The sequence below is a fragment of the Accipiter gentilis genome, chromosome Z (assembly GCF_929443795.1).
Source record: "Accipiter gentilis chromosome Z, bAccGen1.1, whole genome shotgun sequence".
In the NCBI taxonomy this organism is placed as follows: domain Eukaryota; kingdom Metazoa; phylum Chordata; class Aves; order Accipitriformes; family Accipitridae; genus Astur; species Astur gentilis.
The window spans coordinates 9,059,600-9,082,953 of NC_064919.1; the positions used below are offsets into that span (position 1 = coordinate 9,059,600).

The window sequence follows — 23,354 nt, forward strand, 5'->3', positions numbered from 1 at the left end:
AAATGAACAGTGCTAATAGAGTATACTGGTTTGGCTGGGATAGAGTAAATTTCCTTCATAGCAGCTTGTATGGTGCTGTGTTTTGGATTTGTGACCAAAACAGTGTTGATAACACATCGACGTTTTAGCTATTGTTGAGTGGGGCTCGCACAGCATCAAGGCCTTCTCTGAGTCTCACCCCACCCCACCCGAGAGTAGGCTGAGGGTAGGCAAGAATGTGCGAGGGGACACAGCTGGGACAACTGACCCCAACGGACCCAAGGGGTATTCCAGACCATATTGATGTCGTGCTCAGCAATAAAAGCTGGGACGAGAACAAGGAAGGAGGATGTTCAGAGTGATGGCGTTTGTCTTCCCAAGTAACTGTTACATGTGATGGAGCCGGGCTTTCCGGGAGATGGCTGAACACCTGCCTGCTGACAGAAAGTGGTGAATGAATTCCTTGTTTTGCTTTGCTTGTGCACACAGCTTTTGCTGTACCTATTAGACTGTTTCTATCTCAACCCATGAGTTTGTGAGATATGTTCATTTGATTCGTGTTATTATAAACAATGCTAGGGCCACATAATAAAATGCGACCCTCACTGTCTATGTAATCTTCAACCATTTTGTCGATCCTTGTATAACCGCAGGCCGGGAGGAGACAGATGACATGTACATAGTTCATTCTTTTTTTGCCAACCCAAAACTGGTTCTGTTGTTAACTATCCTAGAAGAGAACTGAGGCATTTGGATGTGTATTTGGCCTCAGGGATTGCAGTGCTTGGGATCGTGATGGGCCATTCGTTGTGTGTATTTGTTGGGGGGGAGGTGTCTGTTGTGGACTTGTTTGGGTTCTGGTGACTGCGGCTGGTGCTGTGCAAGGTGTCGGCCATTAAACAGGGTGTCTGCTGTCTGGCGCGAACAGTGGGGAGCCTGGTCAGAGACAGTTTTCTAAGGTCCCACACAACCAGGAGATGGAGAAGAACACGCCTAGTATGAATATGTAACGAACAAACGTTAAACTATAAAAGAAGCTGTCTTGTTTTTCACGGCGCGCGTCTTGGTAGAGCAGAAGTTCCTGGCATGCCCAGCGCTGTTTGCTTGCCTTTATTCATTTAATAGTTAACTTTGTTTAAAATCCTGTTTGGGACAAAATTAATTTACAAGTTCTTATGCTTTTACCCTTCTATTTCCCCTCCCCACCCCATCAGAGGGGAGTGAGCAAGCGGCTGTGCGGTGCTGAGCTGCCTACCAGGGTTAAACCACAACACAGAGACTCTGAGAAATGCACATTATCACTTCCTTGCCTCTTTCTCAGACTGGCGTTTACAGAATTTTTAGAGATATAAACTGAAGATCTCACTCAAACCATCTCACAGCCTGGTCAGTGACCAAAATCCTGGGCTATTCCTGAAGTGAAATGTAAGCAACACAATGTTGTGAAACTAACCTCTTCTTTTTCTCCTTTTCTTTATTTTCTAGCACATAACAGCTTAACGAATGTCATGATTTGTGAAAAGCGTCCAAAAATCAAAAAGGCACTCTTTTATGAATTATATGTTTACTGAACACATACGGACCAGTCAACCTCTCCTCTGTGCCCAGCAGGATCATGGAACAGATCCTCCTGGAAGATATATTGAAACATACGGAAGACAGGGAGATGATTACAGATGGCCAACATGGCTTCATCATTGGCAAATCATGCCTGACTAATCTAGTGGCCTTCTCTGATGGAACGACTGCATCACTGGAAAAGGGAAAATCTACAGATGTCATCTACCTGGACTTTTGTATGGCCTTTGACACAGTCCCCCACAACATTCTTGCAGCTAAATTGGAGAGATACGGGTTTGATGAATGGACTAGTAGATGGATAGAATTAGCTGGATGGGCACATTGAAAGAGTTAGTCAATGGTTCAATGTGCAAGTGGAAATCAGTAACATGATCTATGATTTGATGAAGAAGGAGTAAGAAAATAAGGAACACCCAGGACTTATGGGAAGAGGTTAGAAGGAACCACTGTGTTACAGCAGGAAGCATTACTTTAGAAATTGATCTATGATTTTGTCCTCAGCTTTCCACATCAGAGAATTTCTTGAGGTTGGAGATTTAAACTCTACTAGTGTGAATAGAGTTGTAATATCAGTATACAAAAATGTAAAATCCAGTCTCATATTCTGTACAGGTAACAGCTGTGACATAGTACAGGACCTCCACTTACAATACCTAAACTTTTACAACAGGATGTTGAAAATCTGGTTTTCATGAGCTCCTAAATCATTGCAATTCTCCCTATCTACTCTCTAGCTGCTAACTTCAGTTGTCTCTTACCTGCTTAACAGGGGAAGGTTAAACCATGAAAAATACAGGGTTCATTGTTCTGCTGTTACATAGCTCCCAGCTGATCCTGAATGTGGAAGCACATAACTAGATTTCACTTACACTGGGGCTGCAAGTTCTACCATTTGCAAAAGAGACAGCTGTCTTTTTATGCACAGAGATATTGTACAAAATAAATTTTAACTATCTACATCAAATTCAGCCAATGCAAAAATTAATGTACACAGATCATAGATATAGAGCAATGATCCTGTTAAATTAAAAGGTTTTTTTCTGGAGGGTTGAGGCTTTTTTTTTAATATTTCTGAGAAAAAGTAAAGCTGCTTTACATCACAAACTGAATAATGGAGCCTGAGATTAAAAAAAAAATAAATTCAAAAGATAGATTATGTTGAACTTTTATGATCAGAAGAAATTTGGAATGGATTACATGGCATTTCTGTAGGATGTCAACTTCTGATTAGCATTGTTACTGCATGTTCATCTCAAAATGAAAACTTCTATTTGAACTTGTTTGAAAAGTACTGAAATACTTAACTTTGGGGTGACAGGACCGACTGTGTCTGTCAGAACCATCGCAAGGCCTCATGGAAGTGTTAGTTCTCCCTGACAAACATCCCACACTGCGTAACACTACAGCAGCACTGGAAGACCCAAACTAAGTTTTCTCCACCCAAAATGAAACATTTATTTGGATTTTCCTGAATATTTTAATGTTGCAACAAAATCCCTTTTTCCTCCAGGTGAAGCGTATTTCTGAGGAGACTACGTTTTCTATCACAAAGAACACCGGTGAAAAACACTCGCTCTGTTCCAGCAAGACTCTGAACTTCTAAAGCGGAATATTGGTACTGGAGGTTGGGCTAAGCACAAGAGCCTTTGCCCTCAAAGACGTGGCTTCTCATGAAGACCAGCAGAGAGAAGGAGGAAGGTCGGTGTCACTGCAGAGCTAGGCTTTGGAGTGTGCTGCTCTTTCACCTCCTCTCCTGCCCTTTGCTTTTTCCTGAGGGGATAGCGAGGGGTACCTCCCGAGCAGTTCCCTTGCTCCCGTTCTGCATCTCGCCTGTGTGAGGCTGTTCGCCAGCTGAGCTCCCCTCCATCCTCCCGGGAGCACGTTCTTGCCATCCAGGCTCCTGTGGGCTGAATCGTGTGTGCAGACGGCTCAGACACATCTAACAGGGTGACCATGGGGGCTCACAGCAGCCCATTTTATCTGTTAAGCCAACACAGGGTCAACTGCCAGGAGCACACGGCAGGACAGTGATCACCTCTTTAGTTACTGTGCTTGCTGCTTGCTACAAGTAGGTCTCAAAGCTACAGCTTTTCCAGTGTATCCCATACGCTAACCTTCTCTGTGTTAGGAATTACCGGTGTTAGGGATTTTCAAGAAAGATCAGAAACCAAAAGATGATGTGCTAAGTGCTATTACTTTTTCCTGCCTTCTTCGGCTGCCGTTACTAATTTCTTCCTGCTCTCCAGAAAAAGGGTCACCCAAAATACAAACTGAATGTGTCTGAAAACAGTTTCCAGGTTTTAAAGAACATAACATAAATGCTTTTCTGGGTTTTGGTTTCTTTCATTGTTTATTCATTCACTTTAAACACACCTGCAAGATCTATATGTATTCTTAGTGTTCATATGAACAATGCTTCTGGTATTACCTCCTTTTCCCTAATTTCCTGTACCTTTCCCTTTCTTCCTGCCCTCCTTTATTAATACTCATTTTTACATTAATCGTAGCACTTTTTTCCTCCCTGATTAAAGTTACTCCAATTGGTCTACAGGCTGTACGTTTCCTCTGATTCTACATCCGCACTGTACATTTTTCACTAATGTGTTATGCAGAAATTGTGCTTGCCATTATCAGAGTTTTCCTCTTCTTGCTTGAGGAATGCCAGGTCAATCTTTCACTCGTTACTCCTCTATAAGCATTGCCCTGGCGCTTTTTCAGAACCTCTTCCGTTTCTGTGGCTGCAGCAGGATTTCCTCTGGAAGCAGGATTTCCCACGCCGACATGGCCCTGGGGCTCTGGGGGCTCTTGGCCGATGGAGGGGCGTGGGGAGCTGGGAAAAGCTGAAAAATCCTTGACTTTAGACTAAGCACTACTGAGCAACAACTGAAAACATCAGTGTTATCAACATTCTTTGCATACTGAACTCGAAACATAGCACTGTACCAGCTACTAGGAAGACAGTTAACTCTATCCCAGCTGAAACCAGGACACTGAGCAAGGAGCAAAGGTCCCATCAGCCCAAGCCCCAACTCCAGAGCGACAAGGAGGCCCCGAGGGCCTGAAGCCTCCGCCAGAAAGGCTAGCAATGAGCCATCCAGAAAGGCAGGGCGCACTGGAGTGCAGGGGCCAGCACACTGGGCAGCCTCACAGAGCAGCCTGTCCTGCCATTGCTCAGGGCAAGACACACACTATGGGAGGGAAGAGCACCAGCAGCACGCAAGGAGATGGGAATCTCACCCTTCCAGGTCCCGCAGGAGCTGGACCCTGTACTGTCCAAAAGAACCCCCAGATTCCAAGCAAACGCTCAGCTTGGTGGCGTCTGCAGACTCGCTGAGGGTGCACTCAGTCCCACTAGCTATGTCAGTAAGGAAGATGCCCAGTACTAGTCGTCCCAGAATAGACCCTTCAGCAACACGGGTCTCGCTTAGTTGCACATGCTGCTGCTCGAGCTCTTTTACCCTGCCAGATCAGGGCTTTCTTCTTCATGCTGTAGGTTACCTCGCCCAAAAGGGGCTTTTTCACTTCCACAAGTTTCTCTCTTTCCTAAAGGAATAAACTCTCTACCAAGAAGGCCACTGGACAGTTCCTGAGTGTGAGCCAAGGCCTCAACTAAGGAGTGTCTTCAAGGAGGCACATTTCTCCATCCATGCGAGTGTAGCTCTTCAGGGAGCACCAAGCCCACCGGTTCCTTTGGCCAGTGTGACTCTGCTCCCAGAGAGTGCTGTGACCAGCCACGGAGCTTTGCTTATCCCTTACAAAGCGGTGTTGGGACGCACAGAAGCCGTGCTCTGCAGCCCCCGTGCCCCGCGCCCTGGCAAGGACGCCGCTCTTCCAGTCGCGTGGCCTGTCGCCACTGGCTGGCAGGACCAGTCCCCCCGGCCCCTTTGCCCAAAACCCCCTCCGACCTGTCCCCTTGGCCGCAGAGAAGGGCAATGCAGGGAGCAGCACGGTCACTCCGGCTGGGCACAGGCGCCAGCAGCCTGTATTTGGCACGTTCCCCTTTGCAAAGGCCCTCCTCCTCGCCCCTGCCACCCACCGCTGACGGCTCTGCCGCTGACACGGGTGGCCGCCGTGAGGACCACGGCCCCTGCCGTTGGACTCTGCGGGGCTGCTCGCCGCTACTGGGCTCCTCCCTTTTCTCCTCCCTTTCTCCCTTTTCGCCTCCTTTTCGGGCTTTTTCAGAACCTCTTCCGTTTCTGTGGCTGCAGCAGGATTTCCTGTGGGAGCAGGATTTCCCATGCCGACATGGCCCTGGGGCTCTGGGGGCTCTTGGCCGATGGAGGGGCGCGGGGGCCCAGGAAACGCACTGGGAGAAGGGGCAGAAAGCAGCACCCACAGACCCCGACTGCCAGGGAAACAGGCATTTATTTCCTTTTCTATGAAGATACCATCGCTGGGGCCCTGCTAGTGCCGCCGGCGAGGCGGCCTCTTGCAGGGCCGGGGAGAGTCCTGGGGGCCAGGGGCCCTCCTCTTGGCGGGGCGCCGGCGCCCCCCGGGCGAGCGGTCCCTGCCCCGGCCGGGAGCGGAGGGGCTGCGGCTGCAGCCCTGGGCAGAGGGACCTGCCGCCGCCTCCTGCCCCGGCTCCTCCTGGGGCTGCTCCTGCTCTGCCCCTGACGGGCTGCCGGAGGAGCTCGGGTGAGGGGTGGGAGTCCCCTCCTGGGAGCCGGTGGAGCTGGAGCTGGCGGAGCTGGAGCTGGCCGCAGGGCTGTTGTCCTCCTCCCCGGCACCATGGGAGCGCAGCAGCCTCCGGGCCTCCTCGCTGCACTGACGCACAACGGTGTTGATGGTGCCGTGGACCAGAGATGCTGTATATTCCCCAAGGACAGGCCGCAGCATCCGGACCATGACCTCCGCATCCGGACCGTAGATGCATAGAGCGTGCAGGATGCTGCTCTCTGCACTCTTTGCCTCCCACCACCACGGCCCAAAGATTGCCTCCAGCTCCTGGCGCAGCCAGGGCAGCACGGGATCGAGGAGGTGCTGCTGCCTTTGGAAAAGTTCTGCCCAGACCTCAGGCAGGAGGCCACCCACGGCCTCTGGCCCCGCAGCCCCCTGCTCAGCTGGGGACGGTATCCCCTGCGGAGACGATGGAGGGGACGCCGCAGGGTGCTGGGGGCTGTTTTCGGGCAGGGGGCCGGGAGCGCTGCCTGCCTGGCTGCTGGCATCTGGCCGCTCTTCGGTGTCTGCGACGACACACTGCAGATAGTCGTCTTCTGCCAGCACAGAAAACCTGACATGCTCTACTGGTCTTCTGCAGAGTGGGCACTCTGGTTTCACCTCTGTCCAACGCAGGATGCAGCCCAGGCAGAACTGGTGGCGACAGGGCATGGCGTAAGAGACGTCGTCTCGAGCATCATGGCAGATGGGGCAGCTCCACTCCGTCTCCGTGGCCATGTTCGCGCTCCGCGGCAGGTTGGGGAGAGCTGAGGATGAGGAGCTGCTCCCCCTCGCTGGCGCCGGCACTGCCAAAGGGTGTCGCGCGCTGCAAAAGGGAGAGAGGCCACGGTCGCTCGCTGTCCCGGGCAGAGGAGCGGAGCAAGGAACGCCCAGGCCCCTCGAGAAGGACACCCTCCCGGCTCCACGAGCCCCATCGCCCGCCCCACGGCCACCCCGGGGGGACGCTTCCCCGCACAGCTCACCTCCGCTGCTGCAAGCTTGCCCCGCGGTGCCCGGCCGCCTGAACCTGGCAGGGCCGGGGAAACACAGGGGGTGGCTCCGGGACGGGCAGCGAGAGCTGCCGACGGCAGCCCCCAAAGCACCACCCGGCACCAGGAGAAGCCTCGCTCGACCCTCCGGACCTCGCAGGCACGCTCGGCAGGAGTCCAGGCACGAGCCAGACTGGCCCAGGCTCTGCCGGCGCCCGAAGCTAAGCAGCGAGGCACGCGAGGTCACAGTCCACCGCCCGCTGACGTCAACAGTCCACCGCCAGGTGATGCCACCCTCCACCACACGGTGATGTCACAATGGACCGTCCACCCTCTCAAAGACAGTTTTGGAATAAAGTACAGGAAGAATTGCATGGCTTTGAGGACCAGGGGAATAGAAAATGGACTGAGTAGACCAACCTGTAGAACAATTCATAGAAAGATTTCTGCTCCAGGTTGAGGAATCTAAACTTAGAAACGGCAGCAGAGGACAGAACAAAGTGATCCATTACGAAACGTCTCCGAGACATCAATGTAATGCCTACTGTGAAAAAACTGTTAGTATCTTAGGAAAAAAAACCAGCAATTAACAAGCCGGACCTTGAGAGTCAAAATAGTTTGATACCCTATTCTTTCAGAGTTTCTTTTCAGAAATCCAAGGATTTTTCCACATGAATTGGTTTTCCTTTTGTAACGGCACTTCATCACGTCAAAAAAACAGAAAGAAGAAAAAGAAAAACCTAAATAATATACCAACTGGAATGCCAAAGTATGAGGCATTTAAATAGTTTCTCCTTCACTCGTTACAAAAACACAAGGACTGGTTTGATGAACAAAATCCTTTGGTGTGTGAAGTAGTTAGGAAGCGTCTCTTTGTCTCACGCGGAGGGCAATAGTTTACTATTTCATACAGCCTCCCTCAAAACACGTCGTTAGCTGTCACATGTGACAAAATTTGTCTGAAGCTGCCTTTCAGCAGCCGCACTGTTAAATGCAAGATCAGTTTTCTACGTAAACGGCATACGACTACACGACGGCTACGTCAGCACCCTTTCTTTCCAAGCTGCGTAGTTGTGTCCCAACTAACTAAAATGAAGCGTGGCAATTCTGCTAGGTGTTTCTTGGGAAGCAAATTACCAAGATTCATCAAGTCCGTGGAAAATTTCAGGTTTGGGTTTACGGCCCCAGTCCTTTCCATCTTGCATTTGTTCAGTGAACGGAAACAAGGCCTTCTCTTGTGAGGAAGCCATGAGGAAACAGGTCATCTTGCCCAGTCAGTCAATCAGCCAATAGAGAACCAATAACCTCTATTAGGATTCCCTATAGGTTTCATTTGTTAGACGAAAAAAATAGAAGCCGTTTCGAAACACTAAAGCATTTGATACTACAAATTTCACAAAAGCAGGGGTGGGATTAATATTTTGCCTGCAATACAAAGTGATGCCTTAACTCTTCATCCTAAAAGCAGCCAGTAAGGATAAAGACGGTGGAATTGAAACCGAGATGTAAGTGATCTTAAAACGTGTTTCCTATGTTGTTTTTTTAACTCAGAAACAAAAGAATATACTTAAATTTCTCAATTTCCCTGTTGTTCACTGAAGGTACTGTGCTTGGAGAGAGCTCCACAACGTACACGTTGCAACGGACTAGAGCAGAACAGAACAGAACAGAGTAGAATAGAGTAGAACAGAACAGAGCGGAACTATTCCAGTTGGAATGGGACCTAGAACAATCACCTAGTCCAACTGCCTGACCACTTCAGGGCTGACCAGGTTAAAGCATGTTATGAGGGGCATTGCCCAAATGCCTCTTCAACAGTGACAGGCAGGAAGCATCGACCACCTCTCTAGGAAGGCTGTTCCAGTGTTTGACCCCCCTCTCTAGTAAAGAAAGGCCTCCATCACGGGTGTGAGTGCAGAATACATGCAGATAATCAGAGAATCGCTTTGTATTTGCAAAATAAGCTTCCTTTCCAAACGTTTCAAGGGGGCGGGGGCAGAGGCGGAGGGGGGGAAGTGTGTTAAGAATCAGCACTTCCACACTGAAGAGAGACTCCAGCAAGCAAAAATTCCGTCTTGTCTAAACTTTAACTTTGGACAGGTTCATCCTTAGTCTGACGTCTGGGAAACAATGCAATTCGGTCCAGGTTTACATCTGCGACACAGACATATACGCAAAGTAAAACCGAGATTCATCTGCATAGAAATAGAAGTTTTGAATGTATAACGAACAACGTAGCTGGAGACAGTCCATCCGTATTGAGCAAAAGAGTATTTTGATTACGGCCTTTGGAGACAAAGGCAGCCTTGACAGTGAAATCACCCGAGAGTAAAGCTGATGCCCTGAAAAAATAGCTTCAGAGTACATCAGTGCAATACCACGACTGTCGTGGTACTCCAGCAAGCTGCACAGCCGATGGGGTTTTCTTTGGCCAGCGTGGACCTGGCGCTCTGCTTATCCCTGACAAAGCGGTGTTGGGACGCACAGAAGCCGTGCTGTGCAGCCCCCGTGCCCCGCGCCCTGGCAAGGACGCCGCTCTTCCAGTCGCATGGCCTGTCGCCACTAGCTGGCAGGACCAGTCCCACCCGCCCCCCTGCCCAAAACCCCCTCCGACTAGGGGGCTGCAGGGCCCCTCCCGTCCCCTTGGACGCAGAGAAAGGCAGCGCGGAGAGCAGCATGGTCACTCCGGCTGGGCACAGGCGCCAACAGCCTTTTATTTGGCACGTTCCCCTTTGCCGAGGCCCTGCCACCCGCCGCTGACGGCTCTCCCGCTGACACGGGTGGCCGCCGTGAGGGCCAAGGCCCCTGCCGCTGGACTCTGCGGGGCCGCTCTCAGCTTCGTGGCGTGGCTGGCAGTCCCTGGGCCTTCCCACGGCGCTCCAACAGCCTCGTCTTCTCCCCCTTGCTAAAGGACACAGAAGAAAGGGCCTCAGCTCTGTGGCCGGGCAGAAGGGCCCGCAACGCCCCAAAGCCTGGCTCAGGCCAGCGGTTCTGGGAGGTGCTGCCGAGGCCAGCCCGCGGCTCTGTGTGGCGTCTCGTGGGCCCTCGTGCCCCAACCCATCTGCGGCGAGGAGAGCGCAGATCGGCCGGGGCTGAAGCCGGCAGGGCCGAGAGCCGGGACCGAGCGGGCATCGCAGCTGAGCGCCGGGTGCCCGGGAGTCACCGCGCGGGGAGGACGAGCACAGGCTGCCTGCTTTGGGAAGGCAGAGCCCAGCCAGCTGAGCCAGCCTTCCGTCTTCAGCCCGGACGCCTCCAGTGGTGGGAGCCGCCTGAGGCTTTCCCCGGCCTCTGCAGGAGCCGGCACACACTTACGCTGCCCACGCTCTCTCCGGGAGGTGCAGCTCTGCCGGCCCCTCTGACGCTCCCCGTCTTGCGGCGCTTTGGCGTCTCTCCTTCTCCTGCAGCCCCTCCTTCAGCTTCTCGGCATAGGCCTTTCTCAGGAGGTGGGGAGGGCGGTAGGGATCCTCAAAGACGTAGCGGCAGGGGCTCTGCAAAGGCAGAAGACACTCTCCTAAAGCCCCGCCACCACTTGCTGGGGCTGCTCCCAAGGCTTCAGCCCAGGCGCGTGACTTGCGCAGTCTTCTGGGCGGTGGCGCTGAGCCCTCGCGGAGAGGTATGGGCACACAACAGACCGCCCGTGCCACAGCCGACTGCACGCTTCGGCCTGGGGCCGTAGGGACAGCTCCTCTTGCAGGGCAACGTGCAGGGCAGCGGGCAGACAGAAGGCCCCTGCCTGGCCAGCTGGCCACAGCACTGCTGCCGTGCCCGTGCCAGGAGACCTTCCCTGCTCCCCTCCTGGGGAGCGGGAAGGGGAAATGCCCTTTTCCTGGGGGCTGGGAAGTGCATGCCATACCTGGCCTCGCTCCGTGTTCCGCCCCGCTCTGCTGGCATGGTATTGGCGCCACACGTCCGCTTCCACCTCTTGGCGCTTGGATGCCATCAGCAGCCGGAGCCGTTTTTCTGCCCTCTCGGTGCGGAGCGAGCCCGTTCCCTGGAGGGCAGGCACACACCGCACAGGCGGCGTTAGTCTCCTCGGGCTTGGGCAGGGCGGGAGGGCTGGGACGGTGGGCAGCTCTTGCCGCCTCTTCTGCCCTGGCCCAGAGCCCGAGACGTGACGCAGGGCTGGCAAATCCCTAGGGCATACCGTTCCCGACGGCTGCGGAACGCACGCAGGGAGATGCAACCGCGGCTGAGCTGGAGGTCTGGGCTGCTTCAGCTCCTCCTGGGACTTCTCCCGGATTACTGGCAGGACTCTGAAGAGGCACGGCAGGCTGAGCTTGTGGGAGCCCAGTCTGAGCCGCTTGCTCCGGGACAGGCTCGCAGCCTGCCGCCCGGCTCCGGCACCACGCGGCAGTTTGGCAGGAGGACCGCGTGTCCGGCAGGACAACGCCTCCGGGGCCTTTCGGCATCGGCGCAGGCAGCCCCCCGGCCGAGGGAAACACCTCCCTCGCACTACGACGAGGGCACGGTGTGGCCCCGCGCCGCCAGCCACACCGCTCCTCCGCAAGGCTCACCTGGCCTGGCCGGCTTCCTTGGCTTTCGCCCGCTCGGCTTCCTTGGCTTTCGCCTGCTCGCCTTCCTTCGCCCGCTGCCTGGCTAGAGAAACCCTCCGCTGAGCCAGGAACACCGGGTCCAGCACGCTCACTGCAAGTGGGAGGCAAGAGGACAGCACAACAGCGTCTTTGGGACCCTGCGGGCCCGACAGGAGCGCCCACAGCCCCCGGCCAGCACTCGGCTGGGACATTACCTCTGCGGGCACCCCCGCCCCACGGCGCCGGCTCTCTCCTGGGCTTCAGAGAAATCGCAGGGGCCGACGGTTGATGGGGGGTCTCAACTGCAAGCCTGGAAAACAGGAAGGCACCAGCTGGGCAAAAGGGCACCACGCTCCCTTGGGGGCTGGCGCACATCAGCTGCTGGCAGGCACCTGGAGCCAAGTCCCTGGAGGACGTGGCTCTCTGTGGCACTGGAGGGGCCCCACCGTCACCGCCAGAAAGCTGCTGATCACTGCACATGCCCTCCTTGCTGCCCCCGCAGACCCTCCCGCCTCTCACTCTCTCAGGGCACATTGAGAGTGGACTGGCCGCTTTGTCTGCACTCTCCAAGCCGGGGAGGAGCGAGCAGCTCACCTTGGCAGCGTGACGACCTCGTCTCGACTGAGCCGGCTAAAATCGTTTTTGCCCGCGAAGGCCACGGTACGCAGCATCTTGGAGTCCTGCAAGGGGACAGGGACATATCAGCAGACGCCCAGGACACGTGCTGGTTGCTCACAAAGGTGGCCAGCCCTCTCGCCGCTCAGAGACACAAAGGCTGCCTCTCAGGAAGCCTCGCACCACCTTCTCCCTTCATGTCATCAGCCCCTCCCTCAAAGGCGACGAGGCGCTACTGAGACTTGGCCTAGCTCATCGGGAGCGTGTCTAGGCCGGGTGGCGAGGCAGGGGACGGCAGCCAACAGAAAGCGGCTGGAGAGAGCCTTGACAGCATTGCCACAGAGCCCCGAGGAGAAGCCCCGCAGAAATGACAAGCTCACCCCGAGAAGAGCTGCCGGCATGTTGCCCGTGCCATCCAGCTCCAGCAGGCAGTCATCCAAGAAGGTCATGCTGACCACTTTTCTTCGCACGGCAAGGATGCCAATGCCCTTGAAGGAGAACTCCACCTCCTTGTTGTCTCGCAGGGCCCCAGCGAAGAAGAGCAGGGTCTCGTGTATGCACTGCTCCACGATTTCCCGGCGGAAGTGGATCTCGGCGGCGATCTCCTCAAAGTCCAGCTGAACGAACGGCGTCTCGTCTAGGAAACAAGCGCAAAGCAACCAAGTCGCTCCCACTGCAGTTCGGCCAACTCTGAGACTAGGTGCCATCGGCACCCAGCCCTCGGGCAACGCTCTGCTGGAGAGCGCTCCCCTTCACCTTCGGCCACGTCTCCAGGGTGGACCTGGTGCACAGCAGAAGGCAAAGAAAAGCTCTGCCTCCGGCTGCGAGCAACCAGCTGGAGCGGAGGGTGAGCTGGGGACATGAGGCTGGCTCCCCAGGGAGGGGCAGGCTGCTGGGTTGCCGTACGCGTGCCCGCACTCAGCGCTCTCCAGGTCGGAAGAGCCTTTGCTCGGCCACGTCACAGAGTTGTCGGCAGCAAGCCGAACGCAAGGGCTGTGCAGGGGAAGCACCCGTCTTCTTACCAGGAATTTTGGTCTTTGCACACTTGAGCTGGTAGAACTTCTTCAGAAACCTGCACGGCCGGAACACGGGTCTCTCAACGGGCAAAGCCTTGTCCTCTCCCACCGTGGCACGCGCTGGGACAAGTGCAAATGTCCCAACGCCGATGTCCACCGCCTGAAAACGCAAGCAAGGAGGGGGAGCATTGGCAGGGTTGCGCAGAGGCGGCAAGGCTGCCAGACGACTCACGCGGCCGGCCCTGGGGATGGTACGTCGTGCCCTGCTCCGGAGGCCTGGAGGGGCAGGATGGGCCACGGCCAGGAGGCAAGGCTCACCCTCTTCTGCAAGAGCTGTCTCCGGATGTACCTAGATGCGCCAGCCCAGACTTTGCAGATTTCTGGAAAGCAAAGGAAAGGACGCCATGCTCTGAGTCAGCAACGGACAACCATCCAGTACTCCCCCACCACTGGAGGCGACAATGGAGTGTGCTCAAGCCGCCCCTCGCAAACACTCGCAGCGCCGGGGCTGCCCAGCTGCGTTCTTGACCACCCCCGGCCTCCAAGCAGCCCGCCCTGTGCCCCGCAGAGGCCTGGGGGCAAAAGTAGTGTTTTGGGGAAGGGGATCCCGCCCTCTGACATGAGCAGCGGCTAGAGGCCTGGGCTACCAAAGCCACCCTTGAGCCCCAAGGCACCATCAGGCAGGCCTCTCCTTGCAGCCGCCGGTCCCCTCCAGAAGACCCCCGCTACAGCCCCAGCCCCAGCCCCAGCCCCAGGGTTTCCACAGCTCATCTCCACTTCATCTTGGCTCCCACAGCGCTCCTGCAAGGGGGCCTCACCGCTGGTGGTGAGCTCCTTGAGGGTCGGCAGATCCTCGGGCCCCAAGGGCTTGAAGAGCAGGTACTTAATCATCTTTGCCCCCCTGCACTGCGGCAGCTGGGCAAGAGGCGTTTGTCCTGCTACAAAACCCCTCTGCTCCTCTCCTCCTCCTCTTCCTCTCCTTCCTCCTCGGCACTTCCCCAAGCGGCGTCTCCAACGCTCTCCCACGGCCTCCCCTCGCCTCCTCCTGGCAGCAGGGCAGCTCCTGCGGAGCACAGCACTGGCAAGAGCAGCCCTGGCGCTGCCCAGGCCTCGCTGGGGAGTGTGGACACAGGCACCGTGGGGAGTGGGAGCTGCCGCTCTGATGCGGGTGTTCCACTGTGACACCGTGCCGTGTCACACTGGGCTGTGGGGACCCGCCGCAGCAGCCACCTCCGTGTCACGCGGAGGTGGACCCACCCACCTTTGGCCCCAGCGTGGGCAGGGCAGCCCCACTGGGCACCTCAGGCTGCTGCGCTGACACTCCCGCCTGCGTATCTCAACTCGGCCCCCCTCGGCTGGCCACGCAGAAACTCTCGGAAGCCGGGAAGGAACAGGCGTCAATGCCGAAGGGGCTTTGTGCCCTCAGAACAGGGCTGGAGAGTGCTGTGGAAGGCGCCAAAGCTGAGCTACGGGAGCACGCGGGCCGCCCCTGAATGAGACCTAAACAGCATCTGGCACTCCCCGGATAAGGTTCTGAGGCTATGGTAGCACAGGAGTGGATGTAAATTACGGAGGCTGTTGTTATATTCTGGAGGGCTTTGAGGGCGTGGTTTAGCTGCTTAAAAGGAGTCGTTCATGGTAAAGCAGAACTCCTAGCTTTCTTTCTCAATGCTCTCGCTTAACTTTGACCTATTCTCTGATCGGAGACGTAAGACGATTCGGAAGGCCCCAGAGCCAGTTTGAGCCGGGAAAAGGAGACGAGGTAACAACTAGCCTAAAAACCAGGGAAGAGAAAGAACCTGCCTGGAGACGAGGAGAAGGGATTCTGCTTTGGGGAACGTAGGGTCGAGCCTGAGGGAAGAAGCAGACCCCGAGGGTGAGCGTGTATGTGCGAGGAGTCGAAAGGGGCACCCGTCGGCGCGCTGGAGGGGCCCGCTGCAAAGGGACTCCGGTCCTAGCCGGTAAAGTCTCGGGTGGTGCGCGTGCGACTCCTTGATTGCTGTGTGAACGCTGGGGCGGCAGCTTCTCCCTTAACAAGAAGTCCACCCCAGGCCCCAAGGGCAAGCCACCCGAAGCTGTGGTTCACAAGACAACACGCAGCCCCTCTTATCCCCCAGGGGCCACTGGGATGGACCTCTCTCGCCACGCCAGGATCCGCAAAGGAGGACCGCAACAGCACATGGCGCATGGCCTGCTGCAAAGACACGATGTGCCCGGCAAACGCATCCTCTCGCGCACGCTCGCCGTCCTGGAAGGCTTCGCTAAACGCTCCGCCCCACTCCCAGGGGCCCCACTGTCCCGTGCGGACCCTGAGCACAGCTCCAGGAGCAAGAAGTAGTACTTTTTATTAGACCATACTTACTTCTTATTCCGCCATGCATTATCCATTCTTGTAGGTCCTTGGTGTTTTTATTTTAGTGTGAACTATATGTTTCTCTAGTCTGGCCTCTTGGAAGAAAAGCTCCTCATCTTTTTTTCTCTGACAAAGAAAGAAAAACAGTAAGGAGGAGGAAAGGGAGGAAAAGGGGAAAGCGAGGGGAAAGTTTTTGTATCTTTTACAAGACAATAGAACCAAAATCAATTTTGAAATTAGCAGAGCTATGGCTCTTCAGGGAAATTTGGCTAAAATTACCTGTGAGTTTCACGGGGACATGGCTTAGCTCGTGTTCTGAATGTACTGCAAACTGATCAGCACAGAGTGCCGCATGTATACCACGAGATCTTTCCGCTATCTCTATTTTCCACTTATCTATACCACTGTACCTTTCTTTCTGCTGTATTACCTCCCTGACGGACAGATCCTGATCCCTCCCGATCCTGATGTTGGGGCAAATCCTAATGCATTTCTTTTTATTCAGAGGAAACCCTCCAGACCTACACTTCTGTGACTGGATGCAGAATTTGGTTTTGTCGTATACTCATTTTTGGAGGTGGAGGCCACCATGCTTAAAAAAGCTGGAGGAGGAGAATTCCTGAGTCTAGTTCAAGGTTATATTGCCAGTCAGAACATTACTGTGAACATTTTGCGGCCTATTCATTGTCCCGTTAAACAGATCGCAGAGCTCTTACAAGTGATACATCAGATACTTTTGCTTATCTGGCTACGAGAGCCCTTTATTCGTCTCATCACTCTACATGCTCAAGGAGTATTTTTTTTTTTCCTATGAGATGGCCTATAGCAGAATAAAACATAACTACAGTCAGCAAGGCAGGATCCTGAGGTCACTGATACATATCACCTAACTGGATAGGGTGGGCTGAGATCTTGTGAGACAGACCTAAAACTCCTCTCCTATCCAAGACTGGTAAATTCAGTTCAACACACTTCAAACTAGTGATGGTAAACCAACGGACAGAAATCCAGAATAAGGACTGCTCTGCAAAAGGTAGCCTTTGATGAATGGCTGAAGAAGCAGCACTAGTTTTGTCTAGAGGGAGAACAGCCAGAGATACAAGTCTTCCAATATACAGAAGATAGCTTCTGATGAGAAAGAAACAAACTTCCTTGAAGAGTATAGCTTATTGGAAAAGAAATTAGGAACTCAAACTGGAATAAGGGGGAGGTCTAGGAAAGAAATAAAGGAGAAACGTAAGCTGTAATTACCTAGAGAGTCTGCTTGGATTGCTGTTTCCGGAGGAAAGGGAGGAGTCTCACTGGATGATGTCTCAAAACGTCCTCCAGCCTTCTTTTTCACAACTGCAGTTTGCGAAGGTGCTATCTTTCTCTCTAGAATCAGAATCACAGCTAGTTACAAGCGCCTTCCATAAGGCTCAGGAAGAAGCAGCCTGGGGTTTTTTGCTGCAGAAACTTGGGAGTTGCCCTTTATCAACAAAAAGTGGTCAACAAAAACTTCTGTCCCATCTCACTATTTCATTGCAGGCCCAAAAGAGTTAATACAGAAACACACAAGCCTATAGATCTTCCATTCTATAGCACTTGGCATCTCATTTGGCTCTGCAAGTCAACTCATTTGGAGAAGATGCACCTCCTTCTTCATCTATTTCACACCCTAAAGGCCCCAAAGGCCAGCTAAATGGACCAATGGTTTGAAGCAGTAAAACAAACCCGTTCTATAAATCCACTAGGAGACCCAGGCTCTACAGGCATAAAGCCAAACACAAAGACCTCAATCTTTCTGAATTAAAAAACCTTTTCATCTAACCCCACTGAGAAGAGGATGCAATAAGCTGATGAGGTGTTAGTAGACCACAGGGCTGTGTGAGCTCACTGTTCTTGCATTACACCAAGCTAGCTGGGAGCCCACAGGTGCAGGACTCCATGGAGAGCTTGCTGGAGATCATACGTATCATATACACTGCTCAGGAGAGGTCATTAACTGGAGCATGCTGCCAAGCAGGTCAGCTACCTGGCCTTTGGGTCCTGCTCCTCCTCGCTTTCCATGCAGATGGAAATACATCCAGGATGGGGGACAGCGAAAGTGAGGAAGAGCTGACCACGCCAGACATATTCGGAATGTCTGCATCCTATTTCTAGCAAAGGGAGCGGAACATCATCTCCTGGGAGAGCCTGACAGAGTAACACGATTCCTTTCTCATTCTCTAAACTCCAGAGCAGCTTAGATACCTGCAGGAAGCACTGACCTCTTGTGAGAGGCCAGCCCTGTGCCAACATAGCCGCCTTCTACTCAGAACAAGGTATCTGGAAACCATGAAAATTTAGGGCCTCACCTCGAAACTAGACCTACTGGAAAGAAAAGACAAAGCCCAAAGAAAATGCAAGTCTGGTAAGCCTACAGGCCTAAATCTATACCCTATTTCTGAATCTAGCTAACAGTGTACGCCCACCAAGACGCCAGTCTGGGCTTTGTGCCTGGGTTTCTTTTGCACGGAGGTGGAAGTCAGGAAGAAGCTGATAAAAGCTCAGGTCTTCCCTGGTTCAGGTGCTCTTACATGTCAGAGGATGCACCCTGACGCAGGAAAAGCCCCAGCATCCTATGGTACAGACATGCCAGTGTTCAGCCGAGAGCTAAATTACAAATTCATTTCAAGGCAAATGAATTTAAATACCCTGAAACCTAAGCTGGGTAGCACCTTCTGGTAGATATGTTCTCTGTTTATTTTATAACCATATTCCTCCCGGCACCCACTCGGGGGCAGACAGCGTCATTTACTGTCCATGAGTGAAATGTTTGTCCGGGGCGAGTCACTACAGGGAAAGCTCTTCTTCAAAAGCCACAGCACTGCCCTCATTGTGTGGCCTTTACCACGCACCCCAAAAAACCATGATACAGAGGTCATTGACGGAGAGTGTGTGTTATCAACATGTTGGCAGGAAGGAATGAAAAGAGAAATTTATCTGCACAGTTAATTTTCCGGCCCAACACAAAGAGCACGAGTGTCTGTCTGTTAGCTGCTCATGCTCCTGATTCTAGTGCGTTGGTACCGCTGTTTATTTAATGATTGAAGCCCCTTTTAAGAGACAAGGATGACAGGGTTGCAGTGAATCTGTGAAAGTCTCGAGCCGATCCACCAATCATTGTCACAGACTTCAACTGGGTTATTTACTTGGTTCAGTTCAGAAATGATGAGTAACGTGTCCGCTTGTGCCTTTCACCATATGCCCAAGACACCTGTCATGCTATAAAAACCACTAGTTTTAGAGTAGCAGTCTCCTGTGCAATCTCATCAGGCCTGCTCCTTGGTGCATATATCCCTTTCTTCTTTTTTCTCCAAATGTTTTGAAATGAGCACAAATTAGAAATAAAACGAAACTGGCAGTTCAAAAACAGGTAACTGTTCTCGAAACATAAGTAAGACGATGACGTTTCAGTAAAGAGTGCATTTTGTTGCTTAGAGCACCCGTTAGAAGTAATTCCTTCATAACCCCTCCTGTCAGGAAATCAGTTCAGCAAAAGCTATTTTCACCTGAGAATTCTGAAATAAGAGATCAAAAATTACACTGTAAATTCAAACGTCCAATAATAGTAAAAAGATAGATTCATGTGGAGCTGATCCAAAAGTTCTGGCTGTGTTGTGAAATAACTCTCGCGATTCAAAGAACGACTGTAAGTAACGTCGATAGCTCAAGGATGCTTCTGAATTGGCCTCCTGTGTTAACTAGAGATAGCAAGAACTAAAGAATGCTTTTGTCTAGATAAGCACGGGAAAATCAGCTGAAGCTAACAACTTTTGTAACAATCTGAGACCAAATGGTTGATGGGCCAACTCGTGACCATGCATGGAAAGGAGGAACCCAGAGTTCACGGGCACGGCACCAAGAGGTGCCCTTTTTACAGCCACTAGGGACCACCAGAGGCCACCAAGGACCCCCAGGGAAGCCCCTCGGAGACCCAGGCTGCCTGCATAATGACTATGTAAACATGATAATTAGTTCCAGGTAATAGATTGAATACGTCTAGTCATTCCAGGAAATTTAATGCATATGCATGGAACAGGGTAATATAAGCTTTGACTGATGCAACATACAGTATGCATGATAGGCGGAACGATCCCCTGTGCATCCAGCGCTGCAATAAAGAATGCCTGCTTCTTAATACTGCACTGGTGTTAAGGAGTTCATTCCCAATTTTGGTGACAGCTGTACACGTTTTTGTTGTTGAAAAATGCCACTGAGGAGCAAGAAGTAATAATTTTTATTAAACCAAATGACCATAAAGATAAATAAAGAAATAAAACATTACACTTTTTTTTCTGTCAAACACAAAAGGCAAAGAGCAGGCTTACTCGACCTATAACCTTGTATGCTTTATTCTAGCTATCAGCAGTGAATCTTTTGAAAGAGAGTATTTTTCCCGCAAGCTTTGTCTCCTAAAGCTGTCTCAGCTCCGTTACTTTATGCCCTCCTTAACAAAGCAGCAAATGGAAAATCTCAAGGGATTAAATGCTCTAGTTTGTCTCAACATCAATATTTCATGATGGAATTACACTTCGTATGGTCCACTCCTCCTGCTCACTATGCATGGACGGACAAGCAGGAGCGGGTCAGTACTCCTAGCCCGTGATGATGTGCACCAAATAACGCTAACGTTAGCTAGCTCTTGCAAGCCCAGACCGCTATTACTCCTCACTTGCTTCCCGTTATCCTTGGCCTTCTCACTCTCCCCACCTACACAGCATTAAAAATGTAACGCTTAGAAATACAGCTTTTTGGCTCTGTGGGTTTTCCAGCGGCGTATTTTGGGCCGTTGGCGTTTAATGTCACCAGCATTGAAATAACCACCTCTATCCATAGCACTTTTCTCTGTAAATCCCAAAGTCCTCAGGGACACGTGACTCTCGGAGGTTTTCAGATGGGGAAAATGAGGCGCTGGTGGAAGTGAGATTCGGCACCGCAGGCCAGTGCCAAAGTTGGAGCCGAAATGCAGCTCTCCCAGCTTCTGCCCCTGCACTCTCTGCTGCGTCTCCGCTCCTCGCAGGCACAGTGAAGCCGGCTTCTCCTTCCTGAGGTGCAGCCTCACTGGAATAATTGGTGTACAACTCATGAACAGCCCTGAACACCAGCCTTACTTGCAAGAAGTAGAAATGGTCCTTTCTCCAAACCAGCAGTTTTGGTAACGATTAGATGGGATTGAGACCACTCTCTCTCAAGACACTCCCTGCCTCCCACAGGCAGAAAACCCTTCAGGACTCGATCGTATTCCTCCTCTTTGCTGCACCTCAAGCAGCGTGCAGAGCAAGGGGACTCTCCTCTGAAAGATCTCTGAAAGGCAGGCACAAAGAGATCTTGTTCCTTTTGATCAAACCCAGCCGTACAGCACATAAACCTCCTTTCTCCTGCTCTTTTCCAGGGCTGCCAGCCTGGCCCCGCTGCTGGCACACCCCCAAAGTGTTCAGGCCAGCAGGCAGGGGCGAAGCAATGGCAGACGTGACTCATCAATAGAAATATAAGAAACGATGGTGGCTGCTGATGGAACATCTCAAATGGAGCAAACGTACAAAGTTTTACCAATCCTCGTCCTACACGGCCTCTACTTGAGAAAAAGCTGTCACACGCACAGCCCGCTGCCTACTGACTTAAAAATGCTCAGCCCTCAAACTAGAAAGCTTTTAGCTACCAGCACGTTGCAACCACCGACTGAAATTGTCTCCACATGCAGACTGTACTTTCCAGCAATACCCTGCGTGTTGCACAGAATATGTAAAGGTCAAGCGTGTCATTACTGAAGGGCAAACCCACGGCCACAGAACTGTCCTCAGGGAGCTAGGACAGCTTGCGATGATTAAGATTAGTGCATATTTGTGTCATCCGACCTGGAAAAACGTCAGCTGTTGCAATGAGGAAATCCCGGTTGCTGGGAAAAGAGCAGCCTCCTTGCAAACGTGTGCTGTTTCTAACGCACTTTCTAATGCACTCTGCCCTGGTGTGGGAGCCCGTGCCTCCAGCTGCTGCAGCAAGACCTGCCTGGAGGCCGAATGTCAAGCAGATTGGACAGCGCAGCTGCCTCACTCGTTCCAAAAAGTGATTGTTAGGGTCACTGTCCATCGCAGTATCTGCTGTAAATGGCAGGCGTAATGAAGCTAACCATTTCTATTTGGCAGCGTTGTCGTTAATTGACTTAAGTTCTGTTACCACTTTCAACCGTGTGTAATCATGCACGTGACAAATTAGGTAGGGCTGCAGGAATTAAAAAAGAATCAGCTCTGAGAAATGAGAAGTAACTTCTCAAAATCTGGATGGCCACCACATCCCAGTGAACTACAGGCAGGTGTTTGCCACTTGCTGGCAGATCGAAGGTTTGCACGGCTACCTTTTGGACGCACAGCAACTGCTGCCTAACTGACATCTCACAAAATTATTATCTCTGTGAAACAGCTTAGAAAAAAAGAAATAAACCACCAAAAGCTACATAGCTGAACATATGGTGTGAATCAATGACATGATCCATGCATGGTTAAAAACAAGCATGGATGCTGCTGAGCATCTGTATGCAACTATGGAAAGAGATTTACTTTCCTTGGAGATGTTTAATTGCATCTGACTAAGACTTGTCAATGCAAAAGATGTCATGTGAAAATGGTACTATCTTACAGAGCAAACGTAGACACCTGTGAAGAACTGCACGCAGCCTAATGCTTAATGGTCTGCATCTTCTTGACAGAGTGTTCTAGCACCAGGAACTAAGCCAAAGCTGCAAATCAGAGGACAGAAGTGCTCGATTTCAGCGGGGAAAAGGAAAAAGCAGAGGAAGGCCCTAACACAAAGCTGGTAAAAACACACGCACACATGCACACGCACACAGAGCAAAATACTTGTGAATTATTCCCTATGTTACCCCAACAAATTTTAAAGTGTGGTTCTTATTTTAAAACGTTCACGCTTTCCAGCGTGACTTCTTTATTACACCTGACACAGAACCACGAGATCCGGTCACACAGGTAACAGCTCGTGCCAGATCAAGGTAGCTGCCTTTGAGCACAGCATGGATGTTCCCCTCCTTCTGTAACTTCATTAGCGGTTCTCTTCAAAGCAGCAATCACACGCCTTTTCCAACACTCCCAGGAACATGTGAAAAACTGCGTACCCAGGTAAAAGTTTCTTTCTCCCCTTTCTGCCAGCTGGAGAACAGCTCTCAAGACAAGATACTTGACTTCACGGTGGTTTTGTTTCCTCGTTGTCATTCCTCCTACGGGAAGTTGATCCCCGAACCCTTGGCTGCGTTTGACATTGATAGAACCAGCTACGTAACACCACTGCAGTTAACCGAATGCTAATTTATGCCGGGAGTCCACATGTTCATGCCAAGGGTTGGATTTGCTGTTTGATCCAGCAAAACGCATCTGAGATCTTTTTTTCAAGGCTACGCAAAGGGGCCTGATGACCTTTCAACAGTGTGAAAAGAAAAACAGAGCAAGATATTTTGTTCCGTATCTTGTGCTAATGGCTTAAGCTCAGCAGGATATCTGTTCCACAAAAGCTTTGAAAGGCATACAAATTAATTACATGTGTCACAGAAACCATCGCAATTTCCACATCTAATTAGCACAGTGTGGCAACATTCACAGTG

General features: G+C 52.1%; 1 long non-coding RNA gene across 1 annotated transcript; it reads right to left on the minus strand.

The window, feature by feature from the left end:
* Positions 1-11,126: 11,126 nt before the first annotated feature.
* On the minus strand, positions 11,127-11,761 carry LOC126036462 (uncharacterized). Its single transcript, XR_007505155.1, has 3 exons — positions 11,720-11,761; positions 11,350-11,458; positions 11,127-11,196 (listed from the first exon to the last, which is right to left on the minus strand). It is a non-coding gene; the product is annotated as an uncharacterized LOC126036462 (long non-coding RNA).
* Positions 11,762-23,354: the final 11,593 nt, after the last annotated feature.